Source organism: Mesoplodon densirostris, chromosome 2 (assembly GCF_025265405.1).
Source record: "Mesoplodon densirostris isolate mMesDen1 chromosome 2, mMesDen1 primary haplotype, whole genome shotgun sequence".
NCBI lineage: Eukaryota > Metazoa > Chordata > Mammalia > Artiodactyla > Ziphiidae > Mesoplodon > Mesoplodon densirostris.
In genome coordinates, this window is record NC_082662.1 from 190552472 (window position 1) to 190569919 (window position 17448).

Here is a 17448-nt window from a genome sequence, read left to right on the forward strand (position 1 = left end):
GGTTTTAATGCAGAGATTTGGCCTTTAGCTACTTTATATTGAAGGCATACAATACTTCATTAACCCTACACCATTAAGGAGTCTGAGAGGCCAAAAGTTTTGCCCCACTTTCTCAGATATCGGAGTAATATCAAAGAGAAAAAATGATATTGTAATGATTCTCTCCAAATTTCTTTATAAACAATACAATTCACAAAAAATTCTAACAGGATGTCATTAAAATAATAAAAATTATTTTAAATTTTAACTGAAAAAATGTGTGAAAATAGCTACAAAACTTGGGGGGGGAAGGATAAGGACATTATAGTACAGAGGGTTAAATGCACTGTAAACATACACTAAATTCAAACAGTGAAGTACTAGTTCAGGAGGTAGATAAATAAACAGAAGAGAATAGAAAATTCTGTAAATAGACTAAAGCAGCTGTTCTTAAAATGTGGTCCGACGACCCCTGGGGGCTCCTGAGACCTGTGAGAGGTCCTTCCTTTCCCAACTATATATCTATATGAGCCCAGATTTTCTTCATATTCTTCAAGGAAAACAAGGTATCACAGCAGATTGACCGAACAAGCAGATATGAGAATCTAGCTAACTTCTGTGAAGCCAGACATTAAGATATTTGCAAAAACAGTGAAACAATACCACTGTTCTCACTAGTTTTGTTTTCTTTATAGGAAAATAGAGGCTTTTCTCATAAATAGATGTTATTTACATTAACATGTAATAGCCATATTATTTTAATGAATAAATATTTTAAATACTTCCCAGTTTTAATTTCTAATATGATAAAAAACAATAGATATAACCTACATAAACCAAAGCTCTATGAGATCCTAACAAAATGTTAAGAGTATAAAAAGAACATATTAAAAAAGAGTGTGTGTGTATATATATATAAATATATATATATATATATATATATATATATATATATATATATATATAACTGAATCAATTTGCTGTATAGCAGAAATTAACACAACATTGTAAATCAACTATACTTCATTTTTTTTTTAATTTCCAAAATGCTAACAGTGCAAAAATGTCTGCAGCCAAAAACTTTGAGAACTACTTGCATAATAATATATCAAAGTTTAACATACGACAACATTTCAAAGTAGGGAAAAGGATGAAGTATTTAATATTGTTGGAACAAGAAGCTAATTATTTGGGGAAAGTGTCTCTGTGTCTAACTAGAGGCAAATGACTTTCTAAAAGGAATTTCCTTCCCAGTGTGAGGTGCTCTCGGCACCACTCGCTGAATGGAAGTTGGGTGGTTAATATTCAATCACGTGTCTCCATTCTACATCTGTTTCCACAGATGGAGCCAATCCCACCTCCTGTTTATATGACTGTCACATTATAACATGTACCATTGTAGCCCACCAAATTGGGTATTTTCTAATTTTCCTTAATTTCCAATTCTGAGTTGCCACCCACAATGGGCTGATGAGAAATTTAACTCAGTCACAGTTGGGGCTATCCCCCTTTTCCCCAGGGCTCTGACAACATCCTGCAGTGTCACTAGTGCGAAAGTGTCATCCTTTCATACCGGGTACCATGGAGACAACCTCTAGCTCGGTCCACGAGGTCCCTTCAGGGTCAATGTCTCCAGACACAGACCACTCTTCTGTGATATCCAGCTTCCTTCCCAGGATGCTGCCAACACCACTCACCTGGACCCACACACGTGTGTGAGACCCTCTTCCCCGACCCATCTCAGGTGTAATAACCATCATCTTATTTTCTGCATTTAATGCTTCTCATCCTTTTATAGGCCCTCCTCCAACTGCCGCCCTTGTTTATCACTTTGGGCCCAGCCATGCATCCCCACTCTGTGAGGGATGCTGCTTATACTGTACATGTCAAACATCTGTGCACCTCCTGTGTACAATAGTGAGGGGCTTCCCCTCTACCTACTTCTCACTGACCATGCTCAAGAAGAGGCCCAGCGTTCTTTTTCCTCTCCAACCCTGTGTGGTTCCCCATGAGGTCCTGTGTTGAAGGCCATGCCTCCCACATCCAGAAAGCCGTGACTATAATAACTTCTGTGTCTGCGTGTCTCAACACACCTAATGAAAACAAATCCCGAGTACCATCTAAAACACGAGAGGATTCCCTTTCAGTCTAGAAGTTCTTCCTCACTCTTCAGGGCCCCCTTAGAAGCATCCTGGTGCTTCTTGCCACCGACCTGGTACTCACGTGAAGCCAGATTTTGGTAACGGGCTTCGTTATCGCTCTTGAGACTGAGCCCAGTGACCTCCTGTCCATCTTTTCTACCTTCATCTTTGGATTTTGGTATCAGCCTGGGATCTTTTACCCTTACCAGCTCTAGGCACTGTCTTGTTTTCTCCAGTCTCTCTTCCAAATTCCATTGTCTTATTACCCAAAAGCAAACCTCCCCCACTTCCAGCTGTTGTTTTAGCTAGTCTGGTCTCCAGCCTCTTCCTGATTCACTCGTTGAGAAATATCTCCTGGGCACATACTCAGGCCCAGACATTGTGCCAGGAGTTGGGTATTTATCGGTGAAACAAAGAGACATGGTCCCTGCTCTGTGGTAAGATTGAGATTCCCAATCTTGAGCTCCATGATATAATCTTTCCCTGTCTCCAACCTGCGACATCCCGTGGTTATTTGCCTGAGCTTGATGGGATGGTGCACATGTGCTTGAGGCTGATATTTCATGTTTTCCTGTCCACTAAGGTAATTATAGTTTCCAGTCTTGACATCTCTCCACCTCTCACATCCCAATATAGATCAATGAATTGGCCAAGCAGAAGCCCGATCTATGCCAGGAAGAGGTGATATTCTGTATCTGAGGAGAGTGAGAGAGGTTTGGAACAGCAACTTTAAGGAGCAGAGTAGGAAATTAGCTGGGACTGGCAGCTCAGCTGAGGTTGGAAATATGAACATGTTATTGGTGTACTTTTCAACAGAGTTTAATTTGTTCATCTCGACGTCTTTGTGGCTTAACAGAAGTTTGATATGGAGTCGGGTGGCATGAAGAAAAATGAATTAATAACTAACAGTTATTGATATACAGTTGTATTACACAATCTTTGTTTCATTTGATACATCATCCCAATGAGATTGATATTGCTAGATATGACTATCCCCATTTCACATGAGAGAGCAAAAATTAAATAACTTACCTAAGATCACACAGGGAGTAACTGGTAATCTTGGGATTAACCTAAATCTGTAGAGTGCCAAATCCATGTTGTATATTTTTAGGACATTTTCCATCACTTTATACGTGGATATTTATATGTAAAATGTCACATTGCTGACCCATTTCACAGATTAGGAATGTGTTTATTATGTATTGAATATTCAAACTAAAATTGCTGCTAAACATAATTTACTACAGAGCTTGCAAACAAATTACATTCATTTTATGAAAATGCTTGAATTTGCATTGTTTTGTTTTTTTACTTAAGACACTGCTTCACCTGTGAAAGGTTTTTACGATGGTCACAGTCAAGCTCCTTCAGTGTCTCTCGTACTATCATGAGCACAGGAAATACTTGCGGGGGTTGTTAAAATGCATATTCTGATTCAATAGACCCAGGATGGGAGTAGAGAAACTGCATTTTTGTAGTGGTTAATATTTATTGAATTGTTACTATTTTCCAGGGAACGTTTTAACCACTCCATGTGGATTGATATCTTTAATCCTTATGACAACCATATTGTATAAGTACCACTAGTGTATCTATTTTCCAGTGGAGAAGAGTGAAGCACATAGAGGTCAAGGAACATGCTCAAAGTTATAGCTCTGTAATAACCTAAATAGGAAAAGAATATTAAAAAAATAGATACATATATATGTATAACTGAATCACTTGGCTGTATGCCAGAAACTAACACAACATTGTTAATCAACCCTACTCTGATATAAAATAAAAATTAGAAAAAAATGAACCTGCATTTCTAACAAGCTCCCAGGTGGTGATGATTCTACCGGTCCACAGAATGTACTTTGAGTAGCAACATCCTAGCCGATTCCCTTAGATTTTGCAGATTAAAAAAAAACAAGGCTCGTATAAGATGAATAGGCGCTTGGATAGCAAGTTTATTAGTGGCAGAGAAAAACAAGACCCCAAAGTCTAGTTTCCTTTTTACTATACTACACTCTTTATATTACATAAAATAAAATATTACTTAAGATTACAAAACACAAGATCAAATACATTCATTTGATATATTTTTGCATTTGGTAATGAATAAGAAACTAGAAAAACATTATGTATTAATGATATAACTCCCTTCCTTATATTTCTCAAAAAGAATAAAAAATGTTAAGTATAATAAAAACCATGGATATATATCTTCTGGAGAATGTGTTTATCATATATTGAATATTCAAACTAAAATTGCTGCTAAACATAATTTACTACAGGCCTTGCAAACAAATTACACTTATTTTATGAAAATGTTTGAATTTGTATTGTTTTGTTTCTTTACTTAAGACACTATTTCACTTGTGAAAGGTTTTTACGATGGTCTAAATCTTTTCCTCAACAATAAAACTTTATATGCTTTTTTATAAAAATGATTTTCCAAGTCACAAGGTGGGTAATGTTAGAAAATGTTGTAAACCAATATGAATATGCATAAATAAGCAAATATGCAAATGTAATTGTTTCCCAGTTTTTACTCATGTTGTATATTAGAGCATAATAGTTTCCTATTTTTCTTGGCCCCCAGGAGTAATTTTTTTCCTAAAATTGTTTGTTAGAAATAAATACAACATCAGTTGACATCCATAACAAGGAAAGAAAAATTCAATAGATAATAAACTGTGGGGATTTTTCAGTGATTTATATTCAAATGTTTAAATAAAGGCATTGCATTAATAGAGCAGTTATCACATTAAGGTATGATTTTTAGACTAATATAAGTTAAAATGATGCACAGCTCAAGTAATGATGTGATACAATCAAGGCAAACTCCTTTTTATGTAAAAAAGGAGTTAGCTGTATAATCAAAAGCAAAATTGATAAAGAATGTATTGATTTTAGTTGCTTTTTTTTTTCTTTTTGGAAACATTCATTATATTTGCCTTTCAGCAGTATCATAACTAGTCTCTTAAACACATGGAAATTTTCAGTTACCAATATTTTAGCACATGAATTGTCCAAAACTGACTCCACTCCTCTTATCTCTTTTGAAGTTCCTTTTTGGTTCCACTGCTGGTTAAAATGTTGACCAGCATGTTGGACAGCTGGAGCACGGCAAGTTCCTGTCATTGATTTTGTTGCTTAGCCATGAATTTTTATTCTTTATCTGTTTTTGGTAAAGATCTGTTTGAGGAAGATTTCAGAAAGTTGCTGAACCATTGTTTGGGGAATTATCTCTGGCTTTATTAAAATGGTAAACTGGGACACCCCTGCAGCCCAGTGGTAAAGAATCTGCCTTCCAATGCAGGGGACGTAGGTTCGATCCCTGGTTGGGGAGCTAAGATCCCACATGCCAAGGGTCAACTAAGCCCGCATGCCACAACTAGAGAGAAGCCTGCAAGCTGTAATGAAGAGCCAACGCAGCCAAAAAAATAATAATAATAATAAATAAATAACTTTTTAAAAATAAATAAGTAAAATGGTAGACTGCAGTAACTAGGCAAAGAGTATGTACTCTTGAACCATATGGCTAGAGTTTGAATTCTGGCACCACCAATAAGCTCTGTGTCTTTGGCCAAATTGTTTGAACTCTTTATTCCTTAATGTTCTCATCTATAAAGTGGGTTAATAGTGATAATACTTACTAATGCAGTTATTTTGAGAAATAAACCAGTTGATAAATAATTATGTAATAGTTTGAAAACTTAGACTTGAGGCTTCTTCTTAATTTGAGCTATTTATATTAAGAAACTGAATTCCTGTTTTGGATGATAACTTTTTAAAGAAAAAAGGAATATTAGGGATAGAAATAACATCTTATTAAGTTCCTACTACCTAGAGCAGTAACTAGTGAATTTCAAGCAACCAGAGGCTTAAAAAAGAAAAAGACAACCATAAACAAAATGAAAATACAAACTACGGAATGGGAGAAGATACTTGCAGATGATGCGATGACAATGGATTAATTTCCAAAATGTACAAACATATCATACAACTCAATAACAAAAAAGCAAACAACCCAATCAAAAAATAGGCACAAGATCTAAATAAACATTTCTCCAAAGAAGACATACAGATGGCCAACAGGCACATGAAAAAGATGTTCAGCATTGCTAATTATTAGAGAAATGAAAATCAAAACTACAATGAGGTACCACCTCACTCTGGTCAGAATGGCCATCGTAAAAAACTGTGAATAATAAATGCTGGAGAGGGTGTGGAGAAAAGGTAACCCTCCTACACTGTTGGTGGGAATGTAAATTGGTGCAACCAACATGGAGGACAGTATGAAGGCTCCTTAAAAAACTGAAAATAGAGTTGCCGTATGATCTTGCAACCCCACTCCTGGGCATATATTGGAGAAAACTCTAGTTCAAAAAGATACATGCACCCCAATGTTCATAGCAGCACTATTTACAATAGCCAAGACATGGAAACTACCTAAGTGTCCATCAACAGATGAATGGATAAAGAAGATGTGGTATATATATGTGTATATATATATATATATATATATATATATATATACACACACACACACACACACATACAATGGACTACTATTCAGCCATAAAAAAGAATGAAATAATGACATTTGCAGCAACATGGATGGACACAGAGATGATCATACTAAGTGAAGTAAGTCAGACAGTGAAAGACAAATATTATATGATATCACTTAAATGTGGAATCTAAAAAAAATGATACAAATGAACTTATTTACAAAATAGAAATAGACTCACAGACATAGAAATAAAACTGATGGTTCCCAAAGGGGACAGGGGATGGGGGAGGGATAAATTAGGAGTTTGGTATTAACATACACACACTACTATATATAAAATAGATAACCAACAAGGACCTACCATAGCACTGGGAACTTTACTCAGTATCTTGTAATAACCTATAACAGAAAATAATCTGAAAAAGAATATATATATGTATAACTGAATCACTTTGCTGTACACCTGAAACTAACACAACATTGTAAATCAAATATATTTCAATAAAGAAAATTAAAAAATTAACATTTTAGAAAAGACTACATTCAAGACTTTGCTTCTTCACATTTGTTCCATTTACTATAATATATTCAGCCTCTAATATTACTGATACTCAATTTAGTCACTAAATATTCTGTGTATTGCAATGAATTTTCATATATGCATTTAAATATTTAACACTGAATGCAATGAACAACATATTTAGAGTGTGTTTGTTTAATGCAAATCGATCCAAAAGTATTTGTCACTGTATATAGTCTGATAATGTAACTATAATAGGTAATTATGATGCAACACGTATTTATTTCCTAGAGCTGTGTTCACTAAATCATGTGGTACATGACTCTTTTTGAATTATGGTTTTCTCAGGGTATATGCCCAGTAGTGGGATTGCTGGATTATATGGTAATTTTATTTTTAGTTTTTTAAGGAACCTCCATACTGTTCTCCATAGTGGCTGTATCAATTTACATTCACACCAACAGTGCAAGAGGGTTCCCTTTTCTCCACACCCTCACCAGCATTTATTATTTGTAAATATTTTGATGATGGTCATTCTGACTTGTGTGAGGTGATACCTCATTGTAGTCCTGATTTGCATTTCTCTAGTGATTAGTGATGTTGAGAATCCTTTCATGTGTTTATTGGCAATCTGTATATCTTCTTTGGAGAAATGTCTATTTAGATCTTCTGCCCATTTTTGGATTGGGTCATTTGTTTTTTTTTTGACATTGAGCTGCATGAGCTGCTTCTATATTTTGGAGATTAATCCTTTGTCAGTTGTTTCATTTGCAAGTATTTTCTCCCATTCTGAAGGGCATCTTTTTGTCTTGTTTATGGTTTCCTTTGTTGTGCAAAAGATTTTAAATTTCATTAGGTCCCATTTGTTTATTTCTGTTTTAATTTCCATTTCTCTTGGAGGTGGGTCAAAAAGGATCTTGCTGTGATGTATGTCAAAGAGTGGTCTTCCTATGTTTTCCTCTAAGAATTTTAGAGTCTCTGGTCTTACATTTAGGTCTTTAATCCATTTTGAGTTAATTTTTGAGTACAGTGCTATGGAGTGTTCTAATTACATTCTTTTACATGTAGCTGTCCAGTTTTCACAGCACCACTTATTGAAGAGGCTGTCTTTTCTCCATTGTATACACTTGCCTCCTTTATCAAAGATAAGGTGACCATATGTGTGTGGGTTTGTCTCTGGGCTTTCTATCCTGTTCCATTGATCTATATTTCTGTTTTTATGCCAGTACCATACTGTATTGATTACTGTAGCTTTGTAGTATAGCCTGAAGTCAGGGAGCCTGATTCCTCTAGCTCCGATTTTCTTTCTCAAGATTCCCTTGGCTCTTCAAGGTCTTTTGTGTTTCCATACATATTGTGAAAATTTTTGTTCTACTTCTGTGAAAAATGCCATTGGTAGTTTGATAGGGATTGCATTGAATCTGTAGATTGCTTTGGGTAGTATAGTCATTTTCACAATCTTTGTTCTTCCAATCCAAGAACATGGTATATCTCTCCATCTGTTTGTATCGTCTTTAATTTCTTTCATTAGTGTCTTATAGTTTTCTGCATACAAGTCTTTTGTCTCTTTAGTTAGGTTTATTCCTAGGTATTTTATTCTTTTTGTTGCAATGGTAAATGGGAGTGTTTCCTTAATTTCTTTTTCAGATTTTTCATCATTAGTGTATAGGAATGAAAGAGATTTCTATGCATTAATTTTGTATCTTGCTACTTTACCAAATTCATTGATTAGCTCTAGTAGTTTTCTGGTAGCTTCTTTAGGATTATCTATGTATAGTATCATGTCATCTGCAAACAGTGACAGGTTTACTTCTTCTTTTCCAATTTGGATTCCTTTTATTTCTTTTTCTTCTCTGATTGCTGTGGCTAAAACTTCCAAAACTATGTTGAATAATAGAGGTGAGAGTGGGCATCCCGTCTTGTTCCTGATTTTACAGAAAATATCTTCCGTTTTTCACCCTTGAGAATGATGTTGGCTGTGGGTTTGTTATATATGGCCTTTATTATGTTGAGGTAAGTTCCCTCTATGCCTACTTCCTGGAAGGTTTTTATCATAAAAGGGTGTTGAATTTTGTCAAAAACTTTTTCTGCATCTAGTGAGATTATCATATGGTTTTTATCCTTCAATTTGTTAATACGGTGTATCACATTGATTGATTTGTGTATATTGAAGGATCCTTGCATTCCTGAGATAAACCCCACTTGATCATGGTGTATGATGCTTTTAATGTGTTGTCGGATTCTGTTTGCTAGTATTTTGTTGAGGATTTTTGCATCTATGTTCATCAGTGATATTGGTGTGTAGTTTTCTTTTTTTGTCACATCTTTGTCCGATTTTGCTATCAGGGTGATGGCAGCCTCGTAGAATGAGTTTGGGAGTGTTCCTCCCTCTGCTATATTTTGGAAGAGTTTGAGAATGATAATTGTTAGCTCTTCTCTAAATGTTTGATAGAATCCACCTGTGTAGCCATCTGGTCCTGGGCTTTTGTTTGTTGGATGACTTTTAATCAGAGTTTCAATTTCAGTGCTTGTGATTGGACTGTTTATATTTTCTATTTCTTCCTGGTTCAGTCTTGGGAGGTTGTGCTTTGCTAAGAAATTGTCTATTTCTTCCAGGCTGTCCATTTTATTGGCATATAGTTGCTTGTAGTTATCTCTCATTATCCTTTGTATTTCTGCAGGGTGAATTGTTACTTCTCCTTTTTCATTTCTAATTCTGTTGATTTGAGTCTTCTCCCTTTTTATCTTGATGAGTCTGCCTAAGGTTTATCATTTTTTTTATCTTCTCAAAGAACCAGCTTTTGGTTTTATTGATCTTTGCTATTGTTTCCTTCATTTCTTTCTCATTTATTTCTGATCTGATCTTTATGATTTCTTTCCTTCTGCCAACTTTGGGTTTTTTGGTTCTTCTTTCTCTAATTGCTTTAGGTTTAAGGTTAGGTTGTTTATTTGATATTTTTCTTGTTTCTTGAGGTAGGATTGTATTGCTATCAACTTCCCTTATAGAACTGCTTTTGCTTCATCCCATAGGTTTTGGGTCATTGTGTTTTCAGTGTTATTTTTTTCTAGGTATTTTTTTATTTCCTCTTGATTTCTTCAGTGATATCTTGGTTATTTAGTAGTATATTGTTTAGCCTCCTTGTGTTTGTATTTTTTATAGTTTTTTTCCGCTAATTGATATCTAGTCTCATAGCATTGTGGTTGAAAAGATACTTGATATGATTTCAATTTCCTTAAATTTACCAAGGCTTTTTTGTGACCCAAGGTATGATCTATCCTGGAGAATGTTCCATGAGCACTTGAGAAGACAGTGTATTCTGTTGTTTTCGGATGGAATGTCCTATAAATATAAATAAATTCCATCTTGTTTAATGTATCATTTAAAGCTTGTGTTTCCTTATTTATTTTCTTTTTGGATGATCTGTCCATTGGTGAAAGTGGGGTGTTAAAGTCCCCTACTATGATTGTGTTACTGTCAATTTCTCCTTTTATGGCTGTTAGTATTTGCCTTATGTATTGAGGTGCTCCTATGTTGGGTGCATAAATATTTACAATTGTTATATCTTCTTCTTTGATCAATCCCTTGATCATTATGTAGTGTCCTTCTTTGTCTCTTCTAGTAGTCTTTATTTTAAAGTCTATTTTGTCTGATATGAGAATTGCTACTCCAGCTTTCTTTTGGTTTCCATTTGCATGGAATATCTTTTTCCATCCCCTTACTTTCAGTCTGTATGTGTCTCTAGGTCTGAAGTGGGTCTCTTGTAGATAGCATATATATGGGTCTTGTTTTTGTATCCATTCAGCCAATCTGTGTCTTTTGGTGGGAGCATTTAGTCCATTTACATTTAAGGTAATTATTGATATGTATGTTCCTATTCCCATTTTCTTAATTGTTTTGGGTTTGTTATTGTAGGTCTTTTCCTTCTGTTGTGTTTCTTGCCTAGAGAAGTTTCTTCAGCATGTGTTGTAAAGCTGGTTTGGTGGTGCTGAACTCTCTCAGCTTTTGCTTGTCTGTAAACGTTTTAATTTCTCCATCACATCTGAATGAGATCCTTGCTGGGTAGAGTAATCTTGGTTGTAGATTTTTCCCTTTCAGCCCTTTCATCCCTTTCAATATGTCCTGCCACTCCCTTCTGGCTTGCAGAGTTTCTACTGAAAGATCAGCTTTTAACCTTATGGAGATTCCCTTGTATATTATTTGTTGCTTTTCCCTTGCTGCTTTTAATATTTTTTCTTTGTATTTAATTTTTGACAGTTTGATTAATATGTGTCTTGTAGTGTTTCTCTTTGGATTTATCCTGTATGGGACTGTCTGCTCTTCCTGGACTTGATTGACTATTTCCTTTCCCATGTTAGTGAAGTTTTCAACTATAATCTCTTCAAATATTTTCTCAGTCCCTTTCTTTTTCTCTTCTTTCTCTGGGACCCCTATAATTTCAATGTTGGTGTGTTTAATGTTGTCCCAGACATCTCTGAGACTGTCCTCAATTCTTTTCTTTTTTTTTTTTTTTCTTTATTTTGCTCAGTGGTAGTTATTTCAACTATTTTATCTACCAGGTCACTTATCCATTCCTCTGCCTCAGTTATTCTGCTATTTCTTCCTTCTAGAGATTTTTAACTTTCATTTATTGTGTTGTTTATCATTGTTTGTTTGCTCTTTCGTTCTTCTAAATGTTTCGTTCTTGCTAAACGTTTCTTGTATTTTCTCCATTCTATTTCCAAGATTTTGGATCATCTTTACTATCATTACTCTGAACTCTTTTTCAGGTAGACTGCCTATTTCCTCATTTGTTTGGTCTGTCTGGGTTTTTACCTTGCTCTTTCAAGTACTGCATATTTCTCTGTCTTCTCATTTTGTTTAATTTACTGTGTTTGGAGTTTCCTTTTCACCAGCTGCAGGTTCATAGCTCCTGTTTTTTTTTTGGTGTCTTCCCCTAGTGGGTAAGGCTGATTCATTGGCTTGTGTAGGCTTCCTGGTGGAGGGGTCTGGTGCCTGTGTTCTGGTGGTTGAGGTTGGATCTTTTCTTTCTGGTGGGCAGGACCATGTCTGGTGGTGTGTTTTGGCGTGTCTGTGAACTTACTATGATTTTAGGCAGCCTCTGTGCTAATGGGTGGTGTTGTGTTCCTGTCTTGCTAGTTGTTTGGCATGGGGCATCCAGCATTGGATCTTGCTGGCCATTGGGTGGAGCTGGGTCTTAACATTGAGATGGAGATCTCTAGGAGAGCTCTCTCTGATTGATATTACCTGGGGGCAGGGCAGTCTCTGGTCATCCAGTGCCCTGAACTCAGCTCTTCCACTTTAGAGACTCAGGTCTGACACCAGGCCAGAACCCCAAGACCCTGTCAGCCACACAGTTCAGAAGAAAAAGGAGAAAAAAGAAAGAAAAACTAAAAATAAATTAAAAAGTAAAATAAAATAATTAAAATTTTAATATTATTAAAATTTTAAAAATTAAAAAGTAATAATAATTTTAAAAAATCAGAGAGCATCCAAACCAATGAACAAACCATCAATGATAACAAGCACTAATAACCATACTAAAATAAACATAAAAATCAGAAATAAGTCAGTTGTAGAGAGCAAACCCCAAGTCTACAGTTGCTCCCAAAGTCCAACTGCTCAATTTTGGGTTGATTTGTTGTCTCTTCAGGTATTCTATAGATGCAGCGTACATCAAGTTGATTGTGGGGATTTAACCCTCTGCTCCTGAGGCTGCATGGAGAAATTTCCCTTTCTCTTCTTTTTTCACACAGCTCCTAGGGTTCAGCTTTGAATTTGGCCCTGCCTCTGGATGTAGGTTGTCCTCTGGCATCTGTTCTTTGCCCAGACAGGAGGGGGTTAAAGGAGCAGTTGATTAGGGGGCTCTGGTTCACTCATGCCAAGGGGAGGGAGGGATACCATCGTTATAACTGGAATGCAGGGCGAGCCTGCAGTGGCAGAGGCCAACATGATGTTGCAACAGCCTGAGGCACGCCATGTGTTCTCCTGAGGAATTTGTCCCTGGATCACGGACCCTGGCAGTGGCGGGCTGCACAGGCTCCCAAGAGGGTGTGGAGAGTGACCTGTGCTTGCACACTTGATGTATTTGTGGAGAGGAAGCTGATCTCCACCTCTTAGTCCTCTGCCATCTTGAAGGTCCCCACTGGGCTGCCTCTTTTATTTAATGTGTTTTGCTTTCAGGAATGGTTGGATTGCCTTTTAATTTTGGTTCTGAAAGTATGGTAGGTTTTTCTCTAAAAGCATAAAGTATTACTTTCATAAGAAAATCCAGAAGAGATTTATCACTGCTATAAAAGTGAGCTTGGCCATCATCCCTCCCCCTTCTCCATCCCATTGCCTTGCTCCTTCTTTTAAGCACATTGGTAGCATGAAAATATGAACTGTCTGCTCCACTGATTCTCCCTTCCCATGACCCTGTCTTTCATTGTTGGTGTTTCCTTGAAATTGGTAGTGAGTGGTGCAAAGGGAAATTCTTTAACAAATAGAACGTTATTCTAAACATGAGATTTATCAAAGGTTCCTAGCCTTCAATATTATACAGATCCAGTATGATGTTAAGAATACTGAGATACATTCTACAGTGACGAGGTTGAGTACCTGTCTTGGGATGTCTTTCCCAGTGTGAGAAAATTGTTTTATGGACTTAGTTATGTGCAGACTGTCAGCTGTCAATCTGTCAAGTTCAGAGTACAAAGACCAACAGAAGCAGAAAACAGGAATCATCTTATGCTTTCTGGTTAATGTACTGTATACAAATTAAAAGAGCAAATGAAGGTTATTTTAGGGGGAAAAATGGGTCAATATACTGTTAAGTTTTCCATGAAAATTTGCTGCAAATAAACTTTAATTGGATTCATATTGTATTTAGTCAGCTATATTTGAAATATCTTTGAAGTGAAGATCACTGACTCACATTTTTAGAAGAAATGATTGAAGAGTAACGTTTTTAAAAACTCATGAATACAAATGGATTTTAATGAGGGTATAGTATCGCCTCAATGCTTGTATGAAACTGTATTAATATTAATGAGAGTTAGACATACACATTTATGAGAGATGAATAGACTCATTGTGTTTACTACAGGATTGTTTGGCTTGTCCACAAATCTGTAGTGTTGTGATTAACTAGATTTGCCAATAACAATGAATATAAAGAAAAAAGGAAACTTTCTTTAATATTTACCACTTTTGCCCTCACTCTTTCTTAAGATATTTCCCATTTCCTGCAGAAATGGGAAGTTTTAAATATCTGCATTTATTGGTTTGTAAAATTTTGCTTCAAGTGGCAAGCTCATATCCTGCATAAATAATTAATAAGATAGAAATGAATATGTAGCAGGCTGTTTTCATTCCTCTAATGGTTAAGTTCCACTTCTATAAATTGGTTTGTACCCAATTTCAGTTCTTATGTGTCTGCACATCTGGGCATTTTCCTTGGCTCTTCTTTGCTACACTGAGACCACCAGAGACTTGATAGTAATTGTTTGGATTACACATGAGTGGCATCTGTTAAAAGACAATGCCATCCTGCATTTCACTGTGCAGGGCTGGCCACATTATTAACTTGTGGCCAAACCACTATAAAAACTCCTGAAGACATCCTCTTCCTTTAGACGACTTCATTTTTTTCTCATTGTTATCTCCATCATAAATAAAGCACTTTGGCCCAGAACAAAGATTTGCGTGTCCTGCAGCTTCTCAGCCCCTCATACGACGTACCTCATGATCCAGTCCTTATGGCTTCATGTATAACCACCCTCTTCTTCCCTCCATGGGCTCCCCACCCCAAGAATAACAACCACTAAGAATCAACACAGCTCTTCCCAGGAGAGAAAGGATCAATAGTAAGTGAAAGTCAGATGAGTTAACCTCCACCACTTAACTTAGATGATGAAGTAGCCACTATTCACAGATCATTTTCATGCTTCAGAGTATTGGTGCACCTTGCAATTTCTTTCCAAATGTCCAGACGTGCCTTGTTTAGTAGGAAGCACGTGTCAGAGCAATCCTTGCTTTCTTTTTGTCACACTAAGGGATGTCAATCTGAGCTAAAATTTGCACCGAAAAGCCGGAGGTTAACAAGGAAACAAAGACACTCTCTTGGATAGAACAAAACAGCAAAATTGCTGATCTACACATTTAAGAATAGCAACCCAAATAGAATACTATGAGGTTGGCAATAATCTAGAGCTCAATTAACTGTACCTGAAGGGAGAGCACCCTTTTAATACTGGTAAACTGAATTCAGTACAAGTCCCTTTAGACCAATAACCGTGTTTAGACAACCTGACTAAAAATTGCTAAAAACAGAGAAAACTATGTTTAAGCAAAAAGATAAATGATGTTATATCAGTTATAGTATAATTTCTATGTCAACTGATTACCAGAGTGATACAGAGGTAAACTCAAATTTCTGTTGAAACTAAGCAGAACCCTGTGAGGCCCCCCAAGTACAAGGTCCCTCAGTGTCCTCTGTCTTTTTTTGTAGAAAAGCTGAAGCCTCCCTGAGTCACAAAAGAACAGGTTCAAGCAGTTAATAATTAGGACAGTAGAGTCACAAACTCAGAATCTGATGAACATTCCTGAGTTGTTTTACAGACACTATAACACACTATAACAAACACCAGAGGAAAAAGCTAGCTGCATGATAACCAGACTGTAGCCATGACATAGCTGCTCCAACTTGAGCAGTACTGAATCTATGGCCAGCACAACTCCAAGAACTGGCCTCAAGAGAATGGGATTAACACTATTGCTCATAATTATCTGTATCTTTGTGGGCATCAAAATAATTGTAGTTTGCTCTGCCCGTATATGTAAGCGGACAACTAAAACTGTGAGCAAAGAGGTGCTACAGACCTATGTCAACATATTCCACTCTGAGAATATGGTGCCCTACGTCAGCATAAAGTAGTTACAGAAGAGGGGCCTTTGCCCCTAATCCCATAGAGATGGAATGATGTCTGACAGTGGATTTGTAGGCAGCTTTTTCAGGAAAGAGCTCTCTGTAGGAGGCCCGTTTTGTCTTGTCACTTTAACAAGGTTATATTTTAACTCACCTCCAGCCCAAGCACATCTTTCAGATATTTTGATCACATAATACATTGCCTAACCTGTTGATTCCTTCCACAGATCAAAGAAGTAGAAACAAAGAATAAGTAATTAACAGATGACTAGATCTTTTCCTCAGCTTCCCCTTCAGTTATCTTGTGAACAAGCTGTGAATGAGACAGTATCTAAAGAAAGATCACAAGGATTCGACAGGCCTGCACACAGTGGGGGACAGCAACAACTCTGACCCCTCGCCTCAATGATTCACTGAGATTTCTTCCACTTTTTCCCTTTAAAACTTTCATGGCTGAGCAGACTCTTCAGAGATGGTTTTGGGACATGAGCCCACCTTCTCCCCAGATTGCCTGCTTTCTGATTTAAAAAAACTTTCTGTTTCTACCAGCACTTGCCTCTTGAGAACTGACTTTCAGCTGGCAAGCAGCTGGACCTGAGTTTGGTAACACTGTTTAACGTCAAATTAAGAGACTAAAAAGTGATAGTAAGGAAAAAAAATTAGTTAAAAATGACCTGGTCTCTAAGGAAGGTATGTGTGTATCTATCTAGTGAGCACCTGGTAGATTCACAGCCCTCTAAATAGAAATAATACAAATTATATATTATTTTTTTAATCTTTCCAGCTTGAAGAAATATGTAGTAGGACATTTTAAATCACAAGGTTTTAAAACACCAATTATAACATCATTTTGAGTGAAACTGATATTTTAGTATATTTTGATTAAATAATCTGTAAAATACATAAAAGTATAAGATTTAAAGTTTTTGATAACTATTAATTAATAATAATAATACCCTGTGGATTCGATGGAAGAGAAGAAGCATCCTTGCCAGCCCTCTAGCAGGATAAGGGAATTTTCTCTCAGAGGATATGACAATAATCAGACCATTTAACAGAGCATCCACAGGATCTTGGGAAGGTCAGATGTTCAGGTCCAGCAGGAAAGTGGAGAATCAGGAAAGAGGAACTAATAACCTGTGGGGTTGTTCCATGCAGTGGGACTGAGGTTCAGATTACAATGTCCAGCACCATGTGTTTGGACAACTGGAAGGTGCTATTGGGGTTCTGGATGAGGATGGAGATCCATCTGGTTAAAAGTAGGCATCCAGACAGCATATGGGAGACCCTGTGCCTAAGGAAGACTGTCCTGTCTGAAGCCACAGATAGAAAGAGCCTGGGACCCCAACTGACTATGAGGGTCACAGTTCACACAAATTCACCCCCGTCTGGTAC